Source organism: Pleurodeles waltl, chromosome 10 (assembly GCF_031143425.1).
Source record: "Pleurodeles waltl isolate 20211129_DDA chromosome 10, aPleWal1.hap1.20221129, whole genome shotgun sequence".
Taxonomy (NCBI): Eukaryota; Metazoa; Chordata; class Amphibia; order Caudata; family Salamandridae; genus Pleurodeles; species Pleurodeles waltl.
In genome coordinates this window covers 486,390,512-486,417,964 of record NC_090449.1, presented here as the reverse complement: position 1 = coordinate 486,417,964, position 27,453 = coordinate 486,390,512, and the positions used below count along the sequence as shown (strand labels likewise).

The 27,453-nt window shown below is 47.0% G+C and overlaps 1 protein-coding gene across 6 annotated transcripts in view; it reads right to left on the bottom strand.

Moving 5' to 3' along the window:
• LOC138261641 (zinc finger protein 585A-like) overlaps positions 1-27,453 on the bottom strand; it is a 311,686-nt gene that overhangs the window by 263,173 nt on the left and 21,060 nt on the right. The window contains exon 1 of one of the 6 annotated variants that reach the window (XM_069210787.1): positions 23,197-23,248. The exons of the other annotated variants lie outside the window; for them this stretch is intronic. The gene's annotated coding sequence lies outside the window, so the exon portion shown is untranslated. Of the gene's footprint in view, positions 1-23,196; positions 23,249-27,453 lie in introns of those variants that run through there. 6 annotated transcript variants of the gene reach the window in all.

Below are 27,453 nucleotides of genomic sequence, written 5' to 3'. Positions count from 1 at the left end.
TATGAAGATATATATATTTGAGAAAGAACCACATTTTTTTCAAGCAGATAGAGGGCACCTGAGTCAGTGGAAAACTATCAAGTGTTCATGCCTACTTAGTCAGATAGGCAAATAGGTCCAATCCTCTTCAAATGGGTCAGGCTTTCAGATGATTCCTTATTGCGAAGCCTTTATTAGGCCCAGCACTGTAAGGAAATGCAGTGAGCTGTGGGGTTAACAAACATTACTTACTGGCAGTGGTTCTAGTACAAAAATGTACAATTGTTTGCGAAAACGTAACAATTAGTGTCTACTCCTAATGCTCACAGAATTCTCCCTTATTACACACAAAAGCCTGAATGCAAGATAGGTTATTTTTTATTTGAAAAAAGTGTTTTGCTAATTTGTTGCACAACTTTATATATTCCATTTCTTTGTTTTAGTAGAATGTTTAAAGCATGCAGTTATTTAAAAAAGAAATGACGGTCATCAGTGTGAAACCATAACAGGCAACATAAAAATAAGTTAAGGGGCCACATTCTTAAAGATTTAGTTTATAGATTTGTAGAGCGCATGGCTACCCGGGGGCATCCCAGCGCTAAAGTACACCATGAATGTCGGAAGAGCCAGGGGAAGCAGATTAACAGGGAAAGAGAATGGTTTTCAACTTCCTCCTAAAGAGAAGTTCAGAGGATTCCTGATGGCATTCAAAGGGCAGGGCATTCCAGAGCCGAGCAGCCCTGATGGAGAACGAATTACCTCCCCATGATCTCTTGACCGAAGGGATGTAAACCTGTTGAGAAGAACGAGATCTAAGAGGTCTAAGGGAGAGTAAAAAAAGATCCGTTTTCTAAGGGAAAGGGGACCCTTATTGTGTAAGGCTCTGTGAACAAGACACAGAGCTTTAAACTGAATTCGCTGCTTAATCGGGAGCCAATGAAGAGCTGCAATTGCTGGTTTAGCGGAAAGATGCCTTGGGGTATTCATGAGAAGTCTAGCTGCTGCGTTCTGCGTAACCTGCAGCCTCTTTATTACATAATCTGGAGAACTAAGATATAGAGAGTTCCCGTAGTCCAGGCGGGAGAGAACTAGGGCTTGTACAAGAAGTCTTCTGGCAGCGAATGGCAGAAGTCCAAGAATCTTCCTGACACTTTTAATTAAGCCGAAGCAGATCGAGGAGATTCTTTTAGCTTGTGGCTCCATAGTTAAGCGTGGGTCAAGCAGAAAGCCGAGGCTTTTTACTTGTGTTATTGGAGGAGGCAGGCTGTTAAAAGCCTCAGAGTACATAGCCAGAGGGGCGGTAGAGGCGCCATTACATATAATCATTACCCCTGATTTGCTGTCATTAAATTTCAGTTTCGACATGGTCATCCAGTCTCCAATACCTTTCATGCAGTCGGCCAGGTTGGCAGAGGGGGAGTCCCTACTGCTAGAGAGGGAAACCACCAATTGCGTGTCATCAGCATAAGTGACTATAGAGAGGTTACAAGGAGCGACTACTGTGGCCAAGGATGACAGATAGATGTTAAACAAGGGACTCCCCCTCGGCCAGGTTGGCAGAGGGGGAGTCCCTACTGCTAGAGAGAGAAACCACTAATTGTGTGTCATCAGCATAAGTGACCATAGAGAGGTTATAAGGAGCGACTACTGTGGCCAAGGATGACAGATAGATGTTAAACAAGGTGGGGCTTAAAGATGAACCCTGCGGGACTCCACAAGATAGAGACCTGACGTCAGACAAAAAAGAGCGATGCAAAACTTGAAAGGATCTTCCCGTGAGGAAGGAGGAGAGCCAGGCAAGGGCTGGACCTCCTAACCTTATCTTGGAAAGTCTATCAAGGAGAAGAGTATGATCGACAGTGTCAAATGCTGCACTAAGATCAAGGAGGATAATAGCAGCATGACCACCTTGATCTAGAAGTTGCCGAGCAGATTCAGTTACAGTAAGGAGTGCTGATTCTGTACTGTGATGGGTTCTGAAACCCATTTGAGAAGGATGTAAATGATCGTGGCTCTCAAGATGGCTGGTCAATTGCAGGTTCACGTGCTTCTCCAGAATTTTTGCCAATATAGGAAGAAGGGCAATGGGTCGATAATTATCCAAGACAGAGGGCTCCAGCTTAGGTTTTTTTAAGAGAGGCTTTATGATTGCATGTTTGAGGGAACTGGGAAGAATACCAGCGGACAAGGAATTATTAAGTATTTCTGTCAAAGGACCAACAACAATATCTGCTGCCTTCAAAAGAATAGAAGGAGGGGCCGGGTCCAAGGGAGAACCCTATTTGATATTAGCAAGAAAATTCCCAATCAGAGTACCTGTGAGGGGGGAAAATTGGTTAACTGGGTCATACCCGTAGGAGAATTCATCTCCTGCCCCATGAGATTATTCTGAGAGGGAGATGGATGAAAACCAGAGTATATCTTGTTAATCTTGTCTTGAAAGTGAGCCGCTAATACATTACTATGCATAACAGAAGCTTCAACCGGGGAGGGCGGCATAGGGGGTATAGTGAGCTCCTTAAAGATCTGAAAGATTTCCAAAAGATTTCCTAAAGAGTGACACAAAAGTGAATCCGCAGCTATATGCCCCTGCATTGGTGCAGACATACATTTTACAGGAATTCACAAACGTTTCCGAAGCATTCCTGGAAACAATACTTCTAGCAAACTTTTTGTGACTTCTATCTTCACATGAGAAAATAAACATTATCACAGGTTCAAATCCCGCCAAGTCCCCTCATATCTTCGAGGTTGATATAATGAGGAACATCGAGTTGCGCAACAATAAATATTTGGGCAAAAATAAACATTGTTATTTTAGCACTAAGAGACCCTAGGTTGAAAATGCGCTTTACAAATACACTTTGTTATACCTGCTAATGTGGAAGCCCGCTGAGCGATCACACTCCCCCTTTTGTATCCCACCTCGGCAAAAGTTCTACTTCTGCTCTTGTCAGGAGTACATTTCCAACCTTTAGGGAAGATTGAGGTGGAAGTCAGATAAAAGACAGATTGGCAAAGCCAATAGTTCTAACCTATGATAGCTATGAGTTTTGGTAATATTTTGTAGTCATGCCGTACAGTATGTGGCTGCTTTGCAATGTAGCTAAAACTAGTTTAATGAAGTGTTATGACGCATCCAGGGCTAAAACAATTTTTTTCTTTAAAGTGCATTAGCGCTGGATGCATCATTCACAGTCAATTTTTATTATGATTATTTTTAGTCATGCTGTACAGCAGCCACACTGCTCTACAGCATGGCAACAATTCATTGCCAAAGTCAGCAATGCCCATGCTGTACAGATTGAGGGTAATGGATCTGTCATTGGCTTTTGTTCAAAGGCGAGACCTATTGGTATTTCTGAGCAAACATCCTATCATATAAAGAAAGCAACTGCGTCCATGCTCATCTCTTAGTGAAAATACATTTTGAAGCAGATAACATCTGCTGTCACAATAAGAGCAGATAATGTTGTCACAATAAACATCCATTTCAAAAGAGAAAAGGGCTTGTTTGATGTGTGTGTGGCATTTTAAAACCTATCTAAAAATGGCAAGAGGCTCAAGAAGGACGACAAGGAAGAAGAACAGATAAAAGTAGAACCTCAATCACACTCTGATCAGGGACAGGAAAGCAATCATACTGAAGCAATAAGTAACTGGTTCATGCTCCAGCCAAAAGAAGAGGAAGTGAAGCCTGCGCGAGCTTGCCAATTAGAAGGCACCAGAAAAAAGTGACAATGAAGCCAACCAAAGGTAAGCAATAGGTGGGCTTCAAGCCCCTTTTTGTCTACAATATATCTTACAAGCGAGAGCATATTCATCGCATGGACTGTCGCAGGCGAGACGTAAAACTGCTGATGCAGAGAGATGCATTTGTGTTCTTCTTAACCATGTTAGGACTGTTTTATAGGAGGTGTCTTAAAAAACTATTCATATCATATGCTATTAGTGCATTTGGTAACAATGAAAGATTTTTAAATTGCAGCTCCTATAGAACTCACTGCAATACCAGCCCTTTTTAGGTTGAGCGCACAAGTGCTTTGACCTGTTGTATTGTGGGCTTTTAACCACACCCACCTCATGCCCATCACTTTCATTAGTTTGTGGGCTTGCCTTTCAAAAACCAGTTATCGTTAGTAAATGATTTATGTTTGTTCTGCCTTGAAGCTGTTTTTGTCAAGCCTTTCTAACTGCCCCTGTTACTTGGATTATTGCACAATTGCCGATATACTTCAGCGTGGCCGAACCATTTTTTAGGGTCGAGCGCACAAGTGCTCTAGTCTGCAGTAATCTCTCTGTGGGTTTTTAACCATGCCCAATGCACGCCCATCAGTTTCGTTGGTTCGTGGGCTTGCCTTTTAAAAATTGCTTGATTTTATTTGTGAAAGGCATCCACACGTCATACCTTTTCCCGTGTTTAGCCCTCCTCGGGTGCACCTGCCAACTACCGAAAACATCCAAGGGTCCATGTTTTCAGCATGGTTTCTGGACTACTAGGCCTCTAAAAATCATGAAAATGTTACTAGACCTGCAGGCCAAGTAGCTTGAAAAATCTACTCGACCTAACTGTAATGTACTTGACCCAGAAACGGGTCTCAAATTGTGTGATCCTAGGCAAATAAAGCATTTTACAGTCACCTTTTTCTTTGTTCTCACATGAGTGCACCTTCAAATATGTGGGTTCAGCATTTCTACTGTAAAAAAAAATGCTCTTTTGTTTAAATACACTAAGCGTTTGCTCCATGTATAATAAATCTAGCCTACATATAGGGTACACATGATCCATGCATAACATTCCACTTAGTTTACTAATAGCTTTGCCATCAGGGCAGAATTGTTTCTCGGTTTATGTTTAACTTTTATTAAATATAGTACTAAAGCATGATGTGGTAGTGCATTGTCATTTACAGACAGTAAATTTCCAAGAAATGTCCAAAAACCTTCCAACTAACTTGCAACTTTTCTGGAAAAATTATATAGTGTATTAACAATAATCTTTGAAAATTGGGTTTCAGAAAACATTTATTACTTGCACATCACCAAGTAAAGTGTTCTGACTTTTTTCATTCTATTGAAATAATTTTTCATCACACAAGTAGAAAAAATGGTCCTCCACAGCTACTGAAATATATTTTGAAATGCTTGTAAAGTAGACTTAGTTATATAAATGTTGTGTGTTAGGAGAACCCTGATACCAAAGGCCTTTCATTTCACATAGGTCAGACAGTTCACCTTAGAAAATCCTGGAACTCTGCAGTCACAAGGAAAATGATTTGCATTGCAAGATGACAAACTTACTTCTGACCTCTGTCTCTGAACACAGAGCAAATGTGACAAGAATAAGATTTAAAGGCATCTTAATTGCTAAATCAGTTTCTGACTGAAAAGAACACCTGTTTCTTTGTCCACCTGCCAGAAGGGTCCAGTGGAATCTAAAAATAGCTTGACATCATAAAATTAAATTTGCCATAGCGAGTGCAAGTAAGTAGATTTTTCGAGTCCTGATTAGCTTCTCTTTTTATTTCCTACACAGCCCGATATCGCTGCACATTTGCCAATACGTTTGACTGAGAGCAGACTGCTGTTTCATTTTGGGCGCTCATGGCGTGGCGCTTTTAATCAGCTCACTTATGTAAAACTGTATTACTATTCACTTTCATTTTATGTGGCAATAAAAGTCTGGTTAGGACTTTACAACGCTAATAGCTCTAAGTCGAGCAAATGAGAGACCCATTGCATTGCAAATGCTTGTTTTCTTTTGTCTCTCCCCTTCCTGCTACATGGCGGTAATGGCGCTCACAGTGCGAACAGGCACAACAGCCTAAACCCGATCGGCAGTACTGGAACTCTGGTCACATTAGGTAACTCTGAACAATCAGTCATTACTTGTGGCTCTCCCCTTAAAACACTTGGAATTAGTAAATGCTTTACATAAAACAGAAATCCTCAAAGTGAAAGCAGCTCTCCCGGCAGAGCGGGAGAGCCAATACTACAATATTCACTGCACTCTGGAAATCTGTTCCTTAATGCTTTGCAGATTATTACTTTTACAAAACATGTTTGCTCAAAACTCAGCCTGCGGTGGTCCTGGGACATTGGGACCACCACCAAAAACGTTCACAACATCGTGCTCTTTCTGTCAACATCATTTTTGGGTCCCCACACTAGGTTAGTGGGGGCCTTAAAATAAAAACCCCGCCCACCATTCAGTGTAATTTTAAGCGCTTTCATGGTTGGAACTTTTGTTTTACAACTGAGAATAGCTTGGCCTTGTTTGTAATATCATTGCTATAGGCCTGTTACCCGTGAAAATGTGTAATATGCTATGTCCTCTAGGGGCAAAGTATTATTTATTGCCATTTTCTTTTTGTGTGGTTAGGCTCTCTAGGGGTTAATTATATAGTTACATGGCCATGTTTCTTACAAATGCATTTTCATTGTGCTGTCCTCTAGGGGCTAGTCTAAGCAATACAGTCATATCAACATACTAAAATATTCGTGCCACAGAAAATTGCTCCACAATGCTTTGCAGGGCATTACTTTTACAAAATATTTTTGCTCAAAACTCAGCCTGTAGTGGTCCTAAGACAATGGGACCACCTTCAACACATTGACCATGTGCTTTCTTTCTACATCATCTCTGGGGCCCCACACTATGTTAGTGGAGACTCAAAAATAATAACCCCTACCACCATTCATTATCTCTTTAAGGTCTCTCATGGCTGAAACTATTGTTTTACAGCTGGGAAAAGTTAAGTTTTATGGACGTTGTTTGTAATATCATTGTAATGGGCTTGATACCCTTGAAAATGTGTAATGTATTTTGTACGCTGCATTACTTTTTTCCATTCTTTGTTCATGTGGTTATGCAGTCTGAGGACTGACTGTATGGTTCTCTGGGGGCTGTTCTGACCTCTGTAGTCAACATACTATAGTATTTGCAGCCCCAAAACTCACCCCATAATGCTTTGCAAGGCATTCCCTTTACCGAACATCTTTGCTCATAACTGTCCCTGTGGTGGTCCTAGGACAATGGGACACCTTCAAAACGCTATGTCTACATCATCTCTGGGTCCCCACACTAGATTAGTGGAGAAGCCAAAATAACAACCCCTCCCACCATTCAGTGTCTTTTTAAGCTTTCTCATGGCTATAACATTTGTTTTACAGCAGTTTTGTTTTAAAGGCCTTATTTGTAATATCATTGTAGTCGCCCTGCTAGCCCTAAAAATTGCCCTCTAGGGGCTAACAATATGCGTACACTGCATTACTTTCTCCCGTTTTATTTTCCATGGGGGTTATGCCCTCTAGTGGCTAACATTATGATTACATGACTATGTTTTTTTTACAAATTATATTTTTCTTATGGTGCCCTTTAACCCCCTTCGCTGCCAGGTCTTTTCCCCCTCCTGTGCCAGGCCTTTTTTGCTATTTGGGGCAGTCTCTGCTTAGGCCTTCGTAACTTTTTGTTCACATAAGCTACCCATGCCAAATTAGCATCTTTTTCCAACATCCTAGGGATTCTAGAGGTACCCAGAGTTTGTGGGTTACCCTGGAGGAAACCAAGAAATTAGCCAAAATACAGCTAAAATGTTTTAAAAAAAAGAAAAATTGGAAAAAAGGCTGCAGAAGAAAGCTTGAGTTTTTTTCCCTGAAAATGGCATTAACAAAGGGTTTGCGGGGAGCGTGACTAACCCAGCCAAGATGTCGGGCGCATAATCGAACGGCTCTGATGGGGCCTGCCACAAGATCCTGACATACAGCTCTTCCCGGGGTCCAGCAGGACAATCTACGCAGACCGGGATGGCCTGACCTGGCGGGAAGCGACGTAACCAGAATTTGGTCCCCTGGAGCACTCCTGCGTGACGGAGAGGGATCGGCCTCGGCGTGCGCCGGAGCTCGGCCCTGAAGCCGGGAGCTCGAGTTGAGCGGCGTCGCCTAAAGAGGCGGTGAGAGGTCGCGGGCGGCAGCGGACTTCGGGGCGGCACTGGGGGGGGCCCAGAGCTGCACTGGGGAGACACCCGGGGGGCCCTCTTAACTCCGGCGGTGGAACTGACTGCCCACTTGAAGATCGGGGAGCGGCGGTCGGGGAACAGGGCCCAGGACTTGGGACCCAGGCGGTGCCCAGTACTGGGCAAGAGATTCTCCAGGCGGGAGCGGCAGAGGCTGCGCGGACCCTGCACGGGACCGGGAAGCACCCCATAGGGTGAAGGGAGTCGCTGCTGGACCCTACCTATCATCTGATGAAGCGGGTCTGCTGTGACCCGATGGTGGATGCGGCCGGCGCTGGAGAGAACAACGACGGCCTCAGGAGCAGATGAGGAACTAAAAGGAACAATGAGAAGCGGGCAGATTCAATCTGGGCACTGAGGAGACACCTCGGGACATCGGTCCTCCCACGTGGACCTCTGGCGCACCACAGCGACACTGCAGTCACGAACTGGAGGGGGTGCTAGCGGCTGATCCCCAAACTATTTGAGGTGGCATACTGAAGGGGCAGAGAGCATCACACCCAGTTGGCACCGGTGGGGGGAGCACCCATCGGACAAGGGAACGGTTGTTATGACATAGCAGGACCTACCGGAATGAGTCACAAACGTACCTGGCGAGAGCCAGAACCAGCAAAGAGAGAGGCCCCATACCAGCGGGGCACTTAAATCACAGAGTAGCACACCACAGATGTCATCCAGGAGCCGGAACAAAAGCAACATGACGAGCCGCAGAACCCCAGCCGACCGCGGCGGGGAGCACACCCGAGACCCTACCCACCAAACAGTGCAAGACACACTTGATAAGATACTAGGAGCTATTGAGGATACCAAAGCAACCCTGCAACGCGATATCAACCAGGTGGCAGTAGAGGTGGGCCTTCTGAGGGCGGACCACCAAAAACTGGCGGACAGAGTGCGGGAAGCAGAAACTACACTGAAAGAACTTTCCCCCGAAACACGAAGACCTGGCAGCCACTGTAATCAATCTAACCGACCGAGTCCTGTGCGTAGAGCGATGGGCAGAAGATGCGGAAGGGAGAAGCCACAGGAATAACGTGCAGGTAGTGGGCCTACTGGAAAGAGCGGAAGGAACAAGCATGGTAGAGTTCCTAGAGGAGTGGAGGTGCATGGTGGTAGCGCCAGAGAGACGGATTCAGTTTTTCTCCCTGGAGCGTGCGCACTGGGTGCCGTTGAGACCCTTTGAGCCGGGAAGACCGCCCCGGGTAGTAGTGGCCAAACTACTACACTACAAAGACAGAGACGCCCTGCTCCAATGTGCCAGAGAAGCCGGACCCTTCAGAGTAGCAAACGGTGAGGTGACGCTGTTCCCGGATTTCACATTCAAAGTACAAACTAGACGGGTCTCCTTCCTGACTGTGAAGAGGGCACTTAGGGAAGAAGGGATCCAATACTCACTCCTTTTCCCTGCCAAGCTGAGGGTGATTGTCAATGACAAAACTATTTTTTTTCCAGAGACCCAAGGAGGCATGGGAATGGCTAGAGACACGCGGAATAGAAGGAGGGCACCGAGGCGGGAGCGACCAGGCTGGGCAGAACCACCATGGGAGACAGCGGAACAGACGCCGCCCACGGGTTGAACCGACCAGGGCCCAGAAAGACATTGCTAAAAGAGCAGCTCTAGAGGTAGCAGCATCCATAAGTAAGGAGGTGTCCTCACAGGACGGTAGTGGAGGAGAATCGGACCGGGCCTCTGTGTCCTCGGCGGGAGACTCTGGCTGCTCCGCGTCTGCTCCGAGGGTGACCCTACAAATGGCAGACGAACTGGGCTGAGCGAATCCACAGTCGGGACCTGAGGTGAGGAGCACAGCACAAACAGCAGGCCCGGACAGGCATGGAGTCACCACCCCCTATAGGTATCTCGGCCACTCAGCTTAAGATGGCGAGACCCACACCTAACTTGTTGACTAAGTTGCACTGTTGCACTCTTTGTGGGCTAACTACAGTTGGAGAGGCGCCCTGGGGACGGGGAGTTGGGAATCACAGTTTTATGTTTTGATGGTGATGTCGAAGATGAGGGTCACATATAAACAGGAAATGCACGCGAGGGGCAGGGCATGGTCTGCTGCAGACACATCTATATGACAGACTATAATATACTAACATGGAATTTAAGGGGGATGGGGTCACCCACTAAACTACAGAGTGTTGGCCTACTTGAAAAGGCGGGGTATCCATGTGGCCCTACTACAGGAAACGCATCTTGTTGCGAGTGAAATTGAAAAACTGAGACGTAGACGGACAGAGCAGGTATTTGCCACCAAATACTCGGCTTACACCAGGGGAGCATTGGTGTGGGTTAGAGCGGGAGTCCCCTTTGAAGCTACCTCGACTGATATAGACCAAGAGGGCAGATTTGTAACAGTGAAGGGGAAGCTACAAGGAGCCCCGATTGCCCTGACTAGTGTATATGCCCCTAACCAAGATCAGATCCCCTTCATGCAGCGCCTCTCGAGTCACATCACCCGCCACCAAGGTGAAGAGCTAATGATTTTTGGGGGGGGGGGGGGGGGGGACTTAAACAGCATAATGGACATAGACCTTGATTGTTCCACTCCTCTGCTGGCAGTCGCAGTAACACACAAAATAGCTAAAAACCTGAGGGATTGGATGAGGGCCTGGGAGCTGGTAGATGTCTGGCGCAACCAACACCTAGAGGAGAGGGATTACTCCTACTACTCATACCTACACCGGGTCCATACCAGGATAGATAGAATAGTATGCTCAGCCTCTGTATCGCAGGAAATGACACACTCGGAATATTTAGGACGCACCCTCTCTGACCATAGCCCCCAATACTAACATGGAGGGCGATCAACGATAGGCCCCCCCCCCCCATACCAATGTGGATATTGAACACGGCAGCGCTAGAAGACCAGACGTACAGAGAGGTGCTCCGCTCTTACCTGGTGAGCCACATCGCTATTAATAAGGGATCCGCGTCGGCTAGACATGTGGAGTGGGAGGCACTTAAGGTGGCGACCAGGGGTTACTGCCTGGGACAGACAGTTGGAATCAGATGCACATTGGAGTGGGAATTAAATGAGTAGAGAAGATCATACATGAAGGAGAAAGAGGGGGATTAGAGAGGCAACTGAACACAACAGGTACGAGGAAGCAAAGAGGACCCACTCACAGGTCGAGGAGCAGTTGAGATGCCATAGCATGCAGAGACACTTAGCCTCTGTGCAGGCGGAGGTGGGCAGATCGGGAAAGATGTTAGCTTGGCTGGTGAGACCGGGGGGGGGGGGGGGGGCTAGGGGGGGACGACACCTATCATGAGAGTGCGTGACATGAAAGGGGAGAGTAGGAACACACCGGGGGCCGTAAATGATGTCTTTAGAGATTATTATACCATCCTCTACAGGAGCCCAGAAGTACCCAAGACCGAGCCATTGGATGCTTATTTGCGCCCACTACCCTTGAATAGACTCGAGTATGGAGAGAGGGACAGGTTGGGGGGGTAGGAATTTGTCTCTGTATGCACTATTTCAAAGTAAGGAATAGTATGCACAGAGTCCAAGGGTTCCCCTTAGAGGTAAGATAGTGGCAAAAAGAGATAATACTAATGCTCTATTTTGTGGTAGTGTGGTCGAGCAGTAGGCTTATGAAAGGAGTAGTGTTAAGCATTTGTTGTACACACAGAGGCAATAAATGAGGAACACACACTCAAAGACAATTCCAGGCCAATAGGTTTTTGTATAGAAAAGGAAAATGTCACTTACCCAGTGTACATCTGTTCGTGGCATTAGTCGCTGCAGATTCACATGTTGTGCATAGTCCGCCGTCTGGTGTTGGGTCAGAGTGTTACAAGTTGTTTTTCTTCAAAGAAGTCTTTGAGTCCCGAGACCGAGGGACTCCTCCTCCTTTGTTCCATTGCGCATGGGCGTCGACTCCATGTTAGATTGTTTTCCCCCGCAGAGGGTGAGGTAGGAGTTGTGTATGTTAGTAATAGTGCCCATGCAATGGAATGAATAAGTATGTACCAACTAAGGTTTAAGTAATATATTTACAAATGTACAAATGTTGAAGATAACTTCCAAACGGCTACAGGCTCCCGGGGAGGCGGGTGGGCACATGTGAATCTGCAGCGACTAATGCCACGAACAGATGTACACTGGGTAAGTGACATTTTCCGTTCGGTGGCATGTGTAGCTGAAGATACACATGTTGTGCATAGACTAGTAAGCAGTTATCTCCCCAAGAGCGGTGGCTCAGCCTGTAGGAGTGGAAGTAGTCTGAAATAAAGTTCTTAGTACGGCTTGACCTACTGTGGCTTGTTGTGCGGATAGCACGTCTACACAGTAGTGCTTAGTAAATGTGTGAGGCGTAGACCATGTGGCTGCCTTACATATCTCGTTCATTGGAATGTTTCCTAGGAAGGCCATGGTAGCGCCTTTCTTTCTGGTTGAATGTGCCCTTGGTGTAATGGGCAGTTCTCTCTTTGCTTTAAAGGTAGCATGTTTGGATGCACTTAACTATCCATCTGGCTATACCCTGTTTTGATATTGGGTTTCCTGTATGAGGTTTTTGAAATGCAATAAACAGTTGTTTTGTTTTCCTAATTTCTTTTGTTCTGTCAATGTAGTACATTAGTGCTCTTCTGATGTCTAATGTATGTAGTGCCCTTTCAGCTACTGAGTCTGGCTGTGGGAAGAACACTGGTAGTTCTACCGTTTGATTTAAGGGGAACGGTGAAATAACTTTTGGTAAAAATTTTGGATTGGTTCTTAGGACTACCTTATTTTTGTGTATTTGAATAAAAGGTTCTTGTATAGTAAACGCCTGAATTTCACTTACTCTTCTTAGAGATGTGATGGCAATGAGAAATGCAACCTTCCACGTTAAGAATTGCATTTCGCAAGAGTGCATGGGTTCAAAAGGTGGGCCCATGAGTCTTGTTAAGACGATGTTGAGGTTCCATGAAGGAACAGGTGGTGTTCTTGGTGGTATAATTCTTTTCAGGCCTTCCATAAACGCTTTAATGACAGGTATCCTAAATAGTGAAGTTGAATGGGTAATTTGCAGGTATGCAGATATTGCTGCGAGGTATATCTTTATGGAAGAGAAGGCTAGATTTGATTTTTGTAAATGTAGCAAGAATCCCACTACATCCTTTGGAGATGCATGTAATGGTTTAACTTGATTATCATGGCAGTAGCAAACAAATCTTTTCCATTTGCTTGCATAGCAGTGTCTAGTGGATGGTCTTCTAGCTTGTTTTATGACTTCCATACATTCTTGGGTGAGGTTTAAATGTCCGAATTCTAGGATCTCAGGAGCCAGATTGCTAGATTCAGCGATGCTGGGTTTGGATGCCTGATCTGTTGTTTGTGTTGTGTTAACAGATCTGGTCTGTTGGGCAACCTGACATGGGGTACTACTGACAGGTCTAGTAGTGTTGTGTACCAAGGTTGTCTTGCCCATGTTGGTGCTATTAGTATGAGTTTGAGTTTGTTTTGACTCAATTTGTTTACTAGATATGGAAGGAGAGGGAGAGGGGGAAAAGCGTACGCAAATATCCCTGACCAGTTCATCCATAGAGCATTGCCTTGAGACTGCCTGTGTGGGTACCTGGATGCGAAGTTTTGGCATTTTGCGTTCTCCTTTGTTGCAAATAGGTCTATTTGAGGTGTCCCCCAAATTTTGAAGTAAGTGTTTAGAATTTGGGGGTGAATCTCCCATTCGTGGACCTGTTGGTGATCTCGAGAGAGATTGTCTCCTAGTTGATTTTGGATCCCTGGAATAAATTGTGCTATTAGGCGAATGTGGTTGTGAATTGCCCATTGCCATATCTTTTGTGCCAGGAGGCACAGCTGTGTCGAGTGTGTTCCCCCCTGTTTGTTTAGATAATACATTGTTGTCATGTTGTCTGTTTTGACAAGAATGTATTTGTGGGTTATGATGGGTTGAAATGCTTTCAACGCTAGGAATACTGCTAACAATTCGAGGTGATTTATATGCAGCTTTGTTTGATGTACGTCCCATTGTCCTTGGATGCTGTGTTGATTGAGGTGTGCTCCCCACCCTGTCATGGAAGCATCTGTTGTTATCACGTATTGTGGCACTGGGTCTTGGAAAGGCCGCCCTTTGTTTAAATTTATACTGTTCCACCATAGAAGCGAGATGTATGTTTGGCAGTCTATCAACACCAGATCTAGAAGGTGACCCTGTGCATGTGACCACTGTGATGCTAGGCACTGTTGTAAGGGCTTCATGTGCAGTCTTGCGTTTGGGACAATGGCTATGCATGAGGACATCATGCCTAGGAGTTTTAATACAGTCTTTGCCTGTATCTTTTGTGTTGGATACATGGCTTGTATAACCTTGTGAAAATTTTTAACCCTTTGTGGACTTGGAGTGGCTATTCCCTTTGTTGTGTTGATTGTCGCTCCTAAGTATTGCTGCGTTTTGCACGGCAGAATGTGGGATTTTGTATAGTTGATGGAGAAACCGAGTTTGTAGAGGGTTTGTATGACATAATCTGTGTGGTGTGAACACTTTGTGAGGGAGTTGGTCTTGATTAGCCAATCGTCTAGGTACGGGAATACGTGTATATGCTGCCTTCTGATGTGTGCAGCTACTACTGCTAGGCATTTTGTAAATACTCTTGGTGCGGTTGTGATACCGAACGGCAACACTTTGAATTGGTAATGTATTCCCTTGAATATGAACCTTAGTTATTTCCTGTGCGAGGGATGTATCGGTATATGGAAATATGCGTCCTTTAGATCTAAGGTTGTCATGTAGTCTTGTTGCTTTAGCAGTGGTAACACGTCTTGTAGCGTGACCATGTGAAAGTGTTCTGATTTGATGTAGGTGTTTAGTGTTCTGAGATCTAGGATTGGTCTCAGTGTTTTGTCCTTTTTTGGTATTAGAAAGTACAGTGAGTAAACTCCTGTGTTTATTTGTGTACATGGTACCAATTCTATTGCGTCCTTTAGCAGTAATGCTTGAACTTCTAGTTCTAGAAGGTCTAAATGCTGTTTTGACATATTCTGTGTTTTTGGTGGGACATTTGGAGGGAGTTGGAGAAATTCTATGCAATAACCATGTCGGATAATTGCTAAGACCCAAGTGTCTGTTGTTATCTCCTCCCAAGATTTGTAAAACTGACTTAGTCTTCCCCCCACTGATGTTGTGTGAAGGGGTTGAGTGACTTGTGAGTCGCTGTTTGGTTGCAGGGGTTTTTGTACTTTGAAATTTTCCCCGGTTTCTAGGGAATTGTCCTCCTCTATACTGGCCCCGAAAGCCTCCCCTTTGGTACTGTCCCTGGTAGGTAGACGGCGTAGATTGTGAGGTGCTGGCTTGTGTGGCTTGGCCCCGAAACCCCCCTCTGAAGGTTGTTTTGCGGAAGGTGCCGAAAGTGCCTCTGCCCTGCGGGGAATAGAGTGCGCCCATGGCCTTGGCTGTGTTAGTGTCCTTTTTCAATTTCTCAATTGCCGTGTCCACTTCGGGTCCAAACAATTGTTGTTCATTGAACGGCATATTGAGTACCGCTTGCTGTATTTCCGGTTTAAAGCCAGATGTGCGCAACCATGCGTGCCTTCTTATGGTTACTGCGGTATTTATTGTTCTTGCCGCTGTGTCCGCTGCGTCCATAGAGGAGCGTATTTGGTTATTGGAGATGTTTTGTCCCTCCTCAACCACTTGTTTTGCCCGTTTTTGAAATTCTTTGGGTAGATGCTCGATGAGATGCTGCATCTCGTCCCAATGGGCGCTATCATATCGCGCTAGGAGCGCCTGAGAGTTCGCGATGCGCCACTGGTTTCAGCTTGTACTGCGACCCTTTTCCCAGCTGCGTCGAACTTGCGGCTCTCTTTATCTGGAGGTGGTGCATCGCCTGATGTGTGCGAGTTGGCTCTCTTGCGAGCTGCCCCTACCACGACTGAATCTGGTGGCAGTTGTGAGGTGATAAAAGCAGGGTCCGTGGGCGGTGCTTTAGATTTTTTCTCCACCCTTGGAGTAATCGCTCTACTTTTGACAGGTTCTTTGAAGATCTGCTTTGCGTGCCTTAGCATTCCTGGAAGCATAGGTAGGCTTTGGTAGGAGCTATGGGTGGAGGAGAGGGTGTTGAAAAGGAAGTCATCCTCGACAGGTTCTGCGTGTAACGACACGTTATGGAATTCTGCTGCCCTAGCTACCACCTGTGCATACGCTGTGCTGTCCTCAGGTGGTGAGGGCTTGGTAGGGTACGACTCAGGACTATTGTCTGATACTGGGGCGTCGTAGAGGTCCCAAGCGTCCTGGTCGTCTTGGCTCATGGTGGTATGAGCCGGTGAATGTGACGGAGTCTGTGCCGGTGATGTGTGAGTTACAGGTGGAGGAGAGGGTGGCGGAGTTACCTTCTTCACCATTTTTTGTGGTGTTTGTTCTTGTGTTTGGAACTCGAGTCTCCTTTTTCTCCTGATTGGGGGAAGAGTGCTGATCTTCCCTGTCCCACTTTGTATGAAGATCCGCTTTTGTGTGTGGTCTACATCAGTGGTCTGTAACTCTTCTTCAAATCTGTGTTTGCGCATTTGAGAGGACAGTGATTGTTCCTCTGTATATGAGCTGGCAGTTGGTTCGGTTGCTGGTCGTTTTGGCACCGAAACTGTGTCTCTGCTTGTTTTCGGCTCAGAGGAGAATTTTTTCTTTTTCGGCGTCGAGCTTTCTCGGCGTCGATCTTCCTCGGTGCCGCTGTCTCTGCGTCGAGCAGCTTCGGTTCCGCTGTCTCGGCGTCTATCTTTTTCGGCAGCACTTTCTCGGTCCCGAGATTGCTGCGTGCCTGTGTCTCGACCCGAGTCGGACGATCTCGGCACCAGTTCGGCCTTTTTCGGTGCCGATGTACGGTCACCTACTTTATGGGTTGAGCCATGGCCTGTTGGCAGTGGCGTCCCCTGGGCCTTGTCTGTTTTCTTGTGTGGTGCTTGCTTCGACGTCTTACTCACGGTTTCTTCGACGTCGAATTCCTCCGAGTCCGATTCATGGATGGAGAAGGCTTCCTCTTCTTCTCCTTGTCCCTCGAACTCTCGGTGTCCTGTCGGCGTGGACGCCATCTGCAATCTTCTGGCTCGCCGGTCACGGAGCGTTTTTCGGGACCGAAACGCACGATAGGCCTCACACGTTTCTTCCTTGTGCTCGGGCGACAGGCACAAGTTACAGACCAAATGTTGGTCTGTATATGGATATTTATTGTGGCATTTAGGACAGAATCGGAACGGGGTCCGTTCCATCAGTGTCGATGTTACACGCGGTCGGGCGACCAGGCCCCGACGGGGGATCGAAATTACCCCGAAGGGCTACCGGAGCTCTTCACGATTCGGTGTCGATTCTATTCTTACCCGATACCGAGCGAAACAATACCGACGTAGTTTTCCAAAGTTAAGACTATCTTTCCGTCCCGAAACCCGGAGCGAAAAGGAACACGTCCGAACCCGATGGCGGAAAAAAAAACAATCTAACATGGAGTCGACGCCCATGCGCAATGGAACAAAGGAGGACGAGTCCCTCGGTCTCGGGACTCGAAAAGACTTCTTCGAAGAAAAACAACTTGTAACACTCCGACCCAACACCAGACGGCGGACTATGCACAACATGTGTATCTGCAGCTACACATGCCACCGAACATATATTTTCTTAGTTTATTTTAAGAACCACAGGTTCAAGATTTACATGTAATACTTCAAATGAAAGGTATTGCAGGTAGGTACTTTAGGAACTTTGAGTTAGCAAAATAGCATACACAGTTTTCACATAATATGACATATAGCTATTTTAAAACTAGACAGTGCAATTTTCAACAGTTCCTGGGGGGAGTAAGAGTTTGTTAGTTTTTGCAGGTAAGTAAACCACCTACGGGGTTTAAGTTTGGGTCCAAGGTAGCCCACCGTTGGGGGTTCAGAGCAACCCCAAAGTTACCACACCAGCAGCTCAGGGCCGGTCAGGTGCAGAGGTCAAAGTGGTGCCCAAAACGCATAGGCTTCAATGGAGAAGGGGGTGCCCCGGTTCCAGTCTGCCAGCAGGTAAGTACCCGCGTCTTCAGAGAGCAGACCGGGGGGGTTTTGTAGGGCACCGGGGGGGACACAAGTCCACACAGAAAGTACACCCTCAGCAGCACGGGGGCGGCCGGGTGCAGTGTGCAAACATGCGTCTGGTTTATAATTGAAATCAATGGGAGACCAAGGGGTCTCTTTAGCGATGCAGGCAGGCAAGGGGAGGGGCTCCTCAGGGTAGCCACCACCAGGGCAAGGGAGAGGGCCTCCTGGGGGTCACTCCTGCACTGGAGTTCGGATCCTGGGGGCTGCGGGTGCAGTGTCCCTACCAGGCGTCGGGTTCTGAGAAGCAGGCAGTCGCGGTCAGGGGGAGCCTCGGGATTCCCTCTGCAGGCGTCGCTGTGGGGGCTAAAGGGGGGGCAACTCTGGCTACTCACGGTCTCGCAGTCACCGGGGAGTCCTCCCTGAAGTGATTGTTCTCCACAAGTCGAGCTGGGGGCGTCGGGTGCAGAGTGTCAAGTCTCCAGCTTCCGGCGGGAAACGCAAGTTGTTTTAAAGTTGCTCCTTTGTTACAAAGTTGCAGTCTAAAGGTGAACAGAGCCGCTGTCCTCTGGAGTTCTTGGTCCTTCTAGATGCAGGGCAGTCCTCTGAGGCTTCAGAGGTCACTGGTCCCTGGAGAGAGCGTCGCTGGAGCAGTGTCTTTAGAAGTGGCGAGACAGGCTGGTAGAGCTGGGGCCAAAGCAGTTGGTGTCTCCGTCTTCTCTGCAGGGTTTTTCAGCTTAGCAGTCCTCTTCTTCTTAGGTTGCAGGAATCTGAGTTCCTAGGTTCTGGGGAGCCCTTAAATACTAGATTTAAGGGCGTGTTTAGGTCTGGGGGGTTAGTAGCCAATGGCTACTAGCCCTGAGGGTGGGTACACCCTCTTTGTGCCTCCTCCCAAGGGGAGGGGGTCACATTCCTATCCCTATTGGGGGAATCCTCCATCTGCAAGATGGAGGATTTCTAAAAGTCAGAGTCACCTCAGCTCAGGACACCTTAGGGGCTGTCCTGACTGGCCATTGACTCCTCCTTGTTTTTCTCATTATTTCCTCTGGCCTTGCCGCCAAAAGTGGGGCCGTGGCTAGAGGGGGCGGGCAACTCCACTAGCTGGAATGCCCTGGGGTGCTGTAACAAAGGGGGAGAGCCTTCGAGGCGCACCGCCAGGTGTTACAGTTCCTGCAGGGGGAGGTGATAAGCATCTCCACCCAGTACAGGCTTTGTTACTAGCCACAGAGTGACAAAGGCACTCTCCCCATGTGGCCAGCAACATGTCTGGTGTGTGGCAGGCTGCTAGAACTAGTCAGCCTACACGGGTAGTCGGTTAAGGTTTCAGGGGGAACCTCTAAGGTGCCCTCTGGGATGTATGTTACAATAAAATGTACACTGGCATCAGTGTGCATTTATTGTGCTGAGAAGTTTGATACCAAACTTCCCAGTTTTTCAGTGTAGCCATTATGGTGCTGTGGAGTTCGTGCATGACAGACTCCCAGACCATATACTCTTATGGCTACCCTGCACTTACAATGTCTAAGGTTTTGCTTAGACACTGTAGGGGTACAGTGCTCATGCACTGGTGCCCTCAACTATGGTATAGTGCACCCTGCCTTAGGGCTGTAAGGCCTGCTAGAGGGGTGACTTATCTATACTGCATAGGCAGTGTGAGGTTGGCATGGCACCCTGAGGGGAGTGCCATGTCGACTTACTCGTTTTGTCCTCACCAGCACTCACAAGCTGGCCAGCAGTGTGTCTGTGCTGAGTGAGGGGTCCCCAGGGTGGCATAAGATATGCTGCATCCCTTAGAGACCTTCCCTGGCATCAGGGCCCTTGGTACCAGGGGTACCAGTTACAAGGGACTTACCTGGATGCCAGGGTGTGCCAATTGTGGAAACAAAAGTACAGGTTAGGGAAAGATCACTGGTGCTGGGGCCTAGTTAGCAGGCCTCAGCACACTTTCAAATCAAAACTTAGCATCAGCAAAGGCAAAAAGTCAGGGGGTAACCATGCCAAGGAGGCATTTCCTTACAGGGGGCCAGTGACGTTAGGGGAAGTTCAGGAGGCCAACTAGCGTCAGGGAAGAATTCAGGCACGGATGGGCTCCCGATGGATCTCTATAAGAGGTACTCGGCCTTGCTGGCACCCCAGCTGGTGGAAATGTACACAGAGGCATTCCAACAAGGTCTCCTACCGGACTCAATGAGAGAGGCCCTGGTGGTCCCTCTCCCCAAGCTGGATTCGGGTGACGTGTCTGTGACTGAATTCCACCCATTATCAATGCTGAACAATGACTTCAAGATTCTTAGCAAACTTATGGCCAACCGATTACTTCTACATATATCCAATTTGATCCACGAGGATCAAAACGGGTTTGTACCAGCACGCAATACACTGCTAAACCTTAGACGCCTTTTTGCCATCTTACACATGCCGCATGAGGAGAAACCTCCTACAGGGATGCTCCTCGCGATCGACTTTGAGAATGCCTTTGACTCGATTCAATGGGACTATGTGAGGAACGTCATGCTTCGGATGGGATTTGGGGAGGGATGGGTGAGATGGGTGGGCCTGCTATACTCAGCTCCCCTGGCAAGAGTAAGGATGGGCAGGACGGTGTCAGAGACTTACCCCATATACATGGGCACCAGGCAGGGGTGCCCGTTATCCCCATTGATATTTGCTTTAACTATTGAGACTCTGGCGGCCCGACTACGGACGGAGGGCAAGGGCAGAGGAGTGGAATGGGGACAGGATGAACATATTATCTCACTCTACACCAATGACATCCTAATCTACCTAAGGGAGGGTGAATCGGGGCTACCGTGGGCCCTGGCTAATCTGGACCACTTTGGAGGCCTGTCTGGCCTGCGTCTTGATAGAGGCAAGACCTTTGTATTCCCCCTGATAGCAGGATGTCTGCGCCCCTCATCATGCCTGGAGGACATGGTATGGGCACCACACACCTTCAAGTATTTGGGCATACAGGTGTTCCATGACCTCAGAGACCTACGTGAGGGTAACGTAGAGAGGGCACTCCGTTCGCTTCGGGCATCTGTGGGATTCTGGCGATCTCTTAAACTATCCATAATGGCCAGAGTATCATTATCCAAGATGATTATGCTGCCCCGCCTCCTTTATTACTTCGCCAACTTACTGGTGTTAATCCCCCTGACGTGGTTTAGGGAGCTGAACAGCCTTCTCAGAGACCTTATTTGGGATGATGGCCGCAGACGGACTGCGCTCGCGATCATGTGTAGACCGACTAATGCAGGGGGATTGAGAGCCCCGGATTTTTAATTTTACTATCTGGCATGTCAGCTGCAGTGGATCTCCAGATGGTGTGCTGGGGAGAGTCGCCTAGAAAGGTGCACCCCTAACGGGGATCATAGAACAAATGATAGGTCGACGAGTGGAAGCGCAGGAAGGGAGTGTCATGACGAAGGTAGCCCTATTGTGCTGGAAGAGATGCTCACACCGCATGGGAGTGGGACGATTTTACTCTGCAGCACTGCCTCTGTCGGTCATAACACAGGGTACCAAGGAGGGCGCCTTATTGGGTTCGGGGCTGGGAGTTTGGTCCAAAGCTGGGGTAGAGACTATAGGGAACCTCTTCTGGGGCAGGGTACTGAGGTCCTTCACAGACATGACTGATCAAAAGGGAATACCAGCTGGACAATTTCTATTACACCAATACCTGTTACATCACATAAAGGAACACTGGGGCACGGTTAATGCAGAACCTACCACACACCGGGTCCTGCTCCTACTGCTAACTTCCGGAGCTGATAGCCATCTGGTGTCTGGGCTGTATAAGGCCCAAAATGGCGACACACTTGACCCACTGAAGACACTGAGGGAGAGATGGGAAAAGACACTAGGCAGAGATATGTCGGAGGCGGAGTGGAGGAGGGTTCTGGCATACCCGCGGGCGGTCTCACGAAATACACAACTTTGATACATACAGTGTAACTACACCCACAGGACATACCTCACCCGCACCGGCTGAACCTCATATATGAGGGTGAACCCAGGGGGTGCCCCAGATGTGGAGAAGTGGACGCGGATCTGGACCACATGATATGACACTGCCCCAAGCTCCTGCGGAGCTGGAGGGCAGCACTGACTGACCTGGAGGGCCTCTTGGTCGCTACACTGGGGCTGACCCCTTCTGTGTGCCAGTTGGGCTTGTACCCGGGACCGGCACCTGGGAAAATAGGCAACTGATTTCTAGACCTGGCTTTGGTGTTGTTTAGGAGACGGATTACACTAGGTTGGAAATCGCCAAGGGTCCCCACCATAGAGGACTGACGACGGGCCCTATCGAAGTGGGCAAGGGCCGAACTGCAGGTGTTGCAGTGCGAGGGGGCTCGGGGAGTGCCCCAAACGCCCATTGCACCGATCTGGGAAGAGGCACTGGCCAAATTGGAGAGTAGGGACTGGGAAGCAGGAACTCCGGCAGGAGGGTTGGGGTCAGACACAGAACAGGAAGAGAAAGAAACAGAAACAGGAGTGACACACTGAACCTTAACATAAAAAGGGACGCCCCGGACTACCCCCTTCGAGTGGGCTATGAGTGAAAGGAATAGAGGGGAAGGCAAGCAGACCTGGAGGATGCCAGCAGATACAAATACTGTAAGGGACGATAGACGAAGGGAGCACCCCAGTCCCGCTGATGACGTCGCCGTTCAATATGGAAATTGTAGAGGCAGAAATTAGACTTGACGCTCCGCCTGGTTGAGTACCCCTGGCTCGCACCCATATAACCAGTAGTCAGTACTCACCCTCTCTGTGATACACCATCATATATATAGATGGTTTAGCTTTAAGCATAGGAACGATATGTGGGCAAGATGCACAACACAGGAACATGCGCAATCAATACGCAGATCAAGCACAGAGCTGGGACCATACGGAAGCTGGGCATCAGCTTTGAGTAGGAACTCAAAGAATGACATGTTAGAGATTACTCTTGGAAATTGTTGAGGTCTGTATAATTGCATGAATAAGTGTATGTTAATACAATGAACAGATCTGATTATGTACAACTATAAAATGTTAATAAAAACAACTTTAAAAAAACAAAAAACAAAAAAAAGGGTTGCGGTGCTAAGATCACCATCTTCCCAGCTTTCAGTAACAGGAAAACTTGGATCAGAAAAACAAATTTTTCAACACAATTTTGGCATTTTACTTGGACATACCTCATTTTTACTATTTTTTGCGCTTTCAGTCCCCTTCCAGTTAGTGACTCAAATGGGTGTGAAACTAATTCTGGATCCCGGACAGCTAAACATTTCCGAAAAGTAGACAAAATTCTGAATTTAGCAAGGAGTCATTTGTGTAGATCCTTCAAGGTTTTCCTACAGACAGTAACTGCTAAAATAAAAATAAAAAATATTGAAATTGAGGTGAAAAAAAGAGCCATTTCTGTCCACATTTTCTTCTATAACTTTTTCCAGCTAGGGCAGATTTTTTAAAGCAATATACTGTTACGTCTGATGGACTATTCTGGTTGCAGGGACACATAGGGCTTGTAGGTTCATCAAGAACCCTAGGTACCCAGAGCCAATAAAGGAGCTGCACCTTGCAATGGGTTTTCATTGTATACCAGGTATACAGCAATTAATTGGGTGAAATATAAAGAGTGAGAAATAGGTATCAAGGAACACTTTACATTTCCAAAATGGGCACAAGACAAGGTGTTGAGAAGCAGCGGTTATTCGCACATCTCTGAATTCCGGGGTCCATATACTATGTGAATTACAGGGCATTTCTCAAATAGATGTCTTTTTTACACACTCTTACATTTGGAAGGAAAAAATGTAAGGAACGACAAGGGGCCTTATTAACACTTATTCTTCTATTCTGTGTTCCCCCAAGTCTCCCGATAAAAACTGAACCTCACTTGTGTGGGTAGGCCCCAAAACACATGGACAGATCACATTTTTACATTGAAATCTGACGTGTTTTTTGGAAAGTGCCTAGCTGTGGATTTTGGCCTCTAGCTCAGCCGGCACCTAGGGAAACCTATCAAACCTGTGCATTTTTCAAAACTAGACACCACCGAGGGGAATCCAGGATGGGGTGACATGTAGGGCTGTCATCGGGTTCTGTTACCCAGAATCCTTTGCAAACCTCAACATTTGGCAAAAAAAAAAAAAAAAAAAAATATATATATTTTCCTCACATTTCGGTGACAGAGTACAAGAATCTGAGAGGAGCCACACATTTCTTTCCACCCAGCATTCCCCCTAAGTCTCCAGATAAAAAAAAGGTACCTCCCTTGTGTTGGTAGGCCTAGCGCCCGCAACAGGAAATGCCCCAAAACACAACATGGACACATCACATTTTTACATTGACAACTGACGTGTTTTTTGGAAAGTGCATAGCTGTGGATTTTGGTCTGTAGCTCAGCCAAAACCTAGGAAACCCTACCAAACCTGTGCATTTTTTAAAACTAGACACCTAGGGAAACCCAGGATTGGGGAACTTGTGGCGCTCTCGCCAGGTTCTGGTACCTCACTTGTGCGGTAGGCCTGGTGCTAGAGACAGGAAATGCCCCAAAACACTACACGGACACATCAAAATTATCAAAAATAAAACTACCTGTTTTTGCGGGAGGAGGGGGGACAGCACCTGCGTTTTAGGTCCTGGGCTAAGCAGCCACCTAGGGAAACCTACCAAACCCAGACATTTCTGAAAACTAGACACACGATGGAGTTCGGGAGGTGTGACCTGCGTGGAAGCCCCAGTGTTCCCTTACCCAGAATCCTCAGCAAACCTCAAATTTAGCTAAAAAATAAAAAATATTTTTTTTTTTTGTAAAAAACATTTTTCCCCACGTTTCTGTGTGGGATCACCGTACCAGCACACATTTCCTACAACCCAATGTTCCCCTCAGTTCTGATGAAAATGAACCTCACTTGTGTAGGTGGGCTACGTGCCTGCGACAGGAAAGAGACAAAAACATGTTGAAATTGAGGAGAACCAAAGCGGGTCCAAAAGAGCAGTTTGAAAAAAAATACGTTTTTAGGCTGACATGTGGGACAACATTTTTATCAGTATACATGCAACAATGCTGGGTGGTAGGAATTTTGTGGATCAGATTCCAGAAGGTTTCATCACAAAAATGTGGGGCAAATGTGCGATTTCAAGCAAAGTTGGAGGTTTGCAGGGCAATGTGGGTAGGAAAATGGCACAGGGTGCATGTGAAGCACACCACCCTGGACTCACCCAGATGTTTAGTTTTCAGAGGTGTCTAGGTCTCGTAGATTCTTCCACATTGTAGTCTCTCAGAGTCCAAAGTGTGGAGCCCTCACCATTCCATGTGGGACGATTTTGAGAGTTAGACAAGCTCTCATGACCCAAATGTAAAACCAAAACCCCAAATAATTAAATGTCCTCTTACTTGCCGTGGGATAAGATGCTTTAGTGTGCGGGGGGGAAGAGCTGAAAAACTGTTACACCGTTCATTTGGGGGCATAACCATCCCTATATTGGTTGGAAGCCACCACCCAACTATTTTTTTTAATTCCCTGGCATCTAGTAGCCTTTCTGCCCCTCCCCCCAGGGAGTGGATCCGGGGTAATTGCCCCATCTTCCCACAGGTGGGCAGAACAACCATTTATTTGGGGTGGGAGTATGGCCATACCCCTACCCTCTTTTTTTGAACAAAAAAAATAAAAAAATCTTCCCTGGTCTCTGTTGGGCTTTCTGACCTCCTTGGGGGCAGATGGGCCTTACAAAAGTAGGCCGATCTGCCACCCAAGGGAGCAGAAATGGGCAACAGTAATGTGCCCCCATGGGGAGCGTCCCTTGCCCAAGGGGCTACCCCTCCCCAAACAAAACACACACATGAATCCCTGGTGCCTAAGTGATTTCTGCCCCCCCGGGTGCAGATCAGCCTAACAGAAACAGGCCGATCTGCCCCCAAGGGGGGGAGAAATGGCCTAAAATGTATTTGACCCACAGGGGAGCGACCCTTGTCTAAGAGGTTGCACCACATCTGTAAAAAATAAAACAATAAAGAAAATCCCTGGTGCCTAGTGATTTCTGTCCCCCCCCCCCCCTTCCCCTTGGGGGCAGATCGGCCTAATTAAAATAGGCCGAATTTGCCCCAGGAGAGCAACCCATGCCTAAAGGGTCGCTCCCCTAGCATGAAATTGGTGCAAAAAAATAAATAAATGAATGAATGAATAAATAAATAAAAATTAAAATCCTTGGTGTCTAGTGGTTTCTGCCACCCTTGGGGACAGATTGGCCTAAGAAAAATATGCCGATCTGCCCCGAAGGTGGACAGAAATGGCCTAAAATAAAAATCGCCCTCAAGGGGAGCGACCCTTGCCTAAGGGGTCGCTCACCAGCTCTAAAAAAATAAAAAAAATACCTGGTGCCTATCGGCCTAATTAAAATAGGTCAATCTAAAATGGCCCAAAATGAATTTGCCCCCCCACCCCAGGGGAGCGGCCCTTGCCTATGGTGTCGCTCCCCTTGCATGTAACTGACATACAAAAAAAAAAATCACTGATGTCTAGTGGTTTCTGCCCCGATCGCACGCTCAAGTCATCAGAAGTCACTGAGCGGGGGCAGGGAGGAAGGGGAAGTGATTCCCCTTTCATCCCTGTCCTTGGGAGAGGGGGTGGGAGGCCCAAGGGGGGAGCGCTATGCCAACACCCAACACACCCCCCTGGGCTGGGTGCAGGATGAAGTTTGTTACGTCCGTGGTTCTCGTAAACACCTCGTCCCCCGGCACCCAAGGGGTTAAGGGCCATTTTGAGCATTAAAGTTGAATGCCAAAAATGTACTTCTGATAAGGTTTTATATGAGAACTGTATATGTTTTAATAATCTCGCCTTATTACAATTATGACCATGATTCAGGCCAAATTAATATCCTTATTACACTATGACTGAACACTCTTGATATGTTTGGGTGACCCTCTAGTTTATTTCTCCTTTGTGAATGTTGTGTGTTTTTTGGGAAAGTGTGTTAACTAGCCAGCAACTCTGATGGTGGGGTGCTGAAAGTGGTATTCTATTGGAACTAGCATGCCAGATTTATGTTACGATTCAAAATGGCAACATTTCCATTTTTTGCTGCAGACAGAGGAAGAAGGTAAATAGAAGTGCTTTGGTTATATGCAGGGCCAGTAGAATTATATGGCAGGAATAGATGAAAGGATGAGGCAGGGTTGACCAATTTATGTGGCAAGAAAAGTCCAGTCATGAATTTACAAAGCCAGTAGCTCTAACTCAAGCAAATGAAAGACCTACTGCAGTGCAAATGCTTGTTTAATTATTCTTGTGACAAGTCATGGTACCACTCATGGCTTCTATTTCCAGTTGTAGCCCAACTCCATCTCTCCACTTGTAGTCTTTTCCTCTCCACACCTTGTCTGACAGTCTTCAAACTTATTTTACAACTGATGTGCCAACTACGTACGTTATATTGGCGGTCAT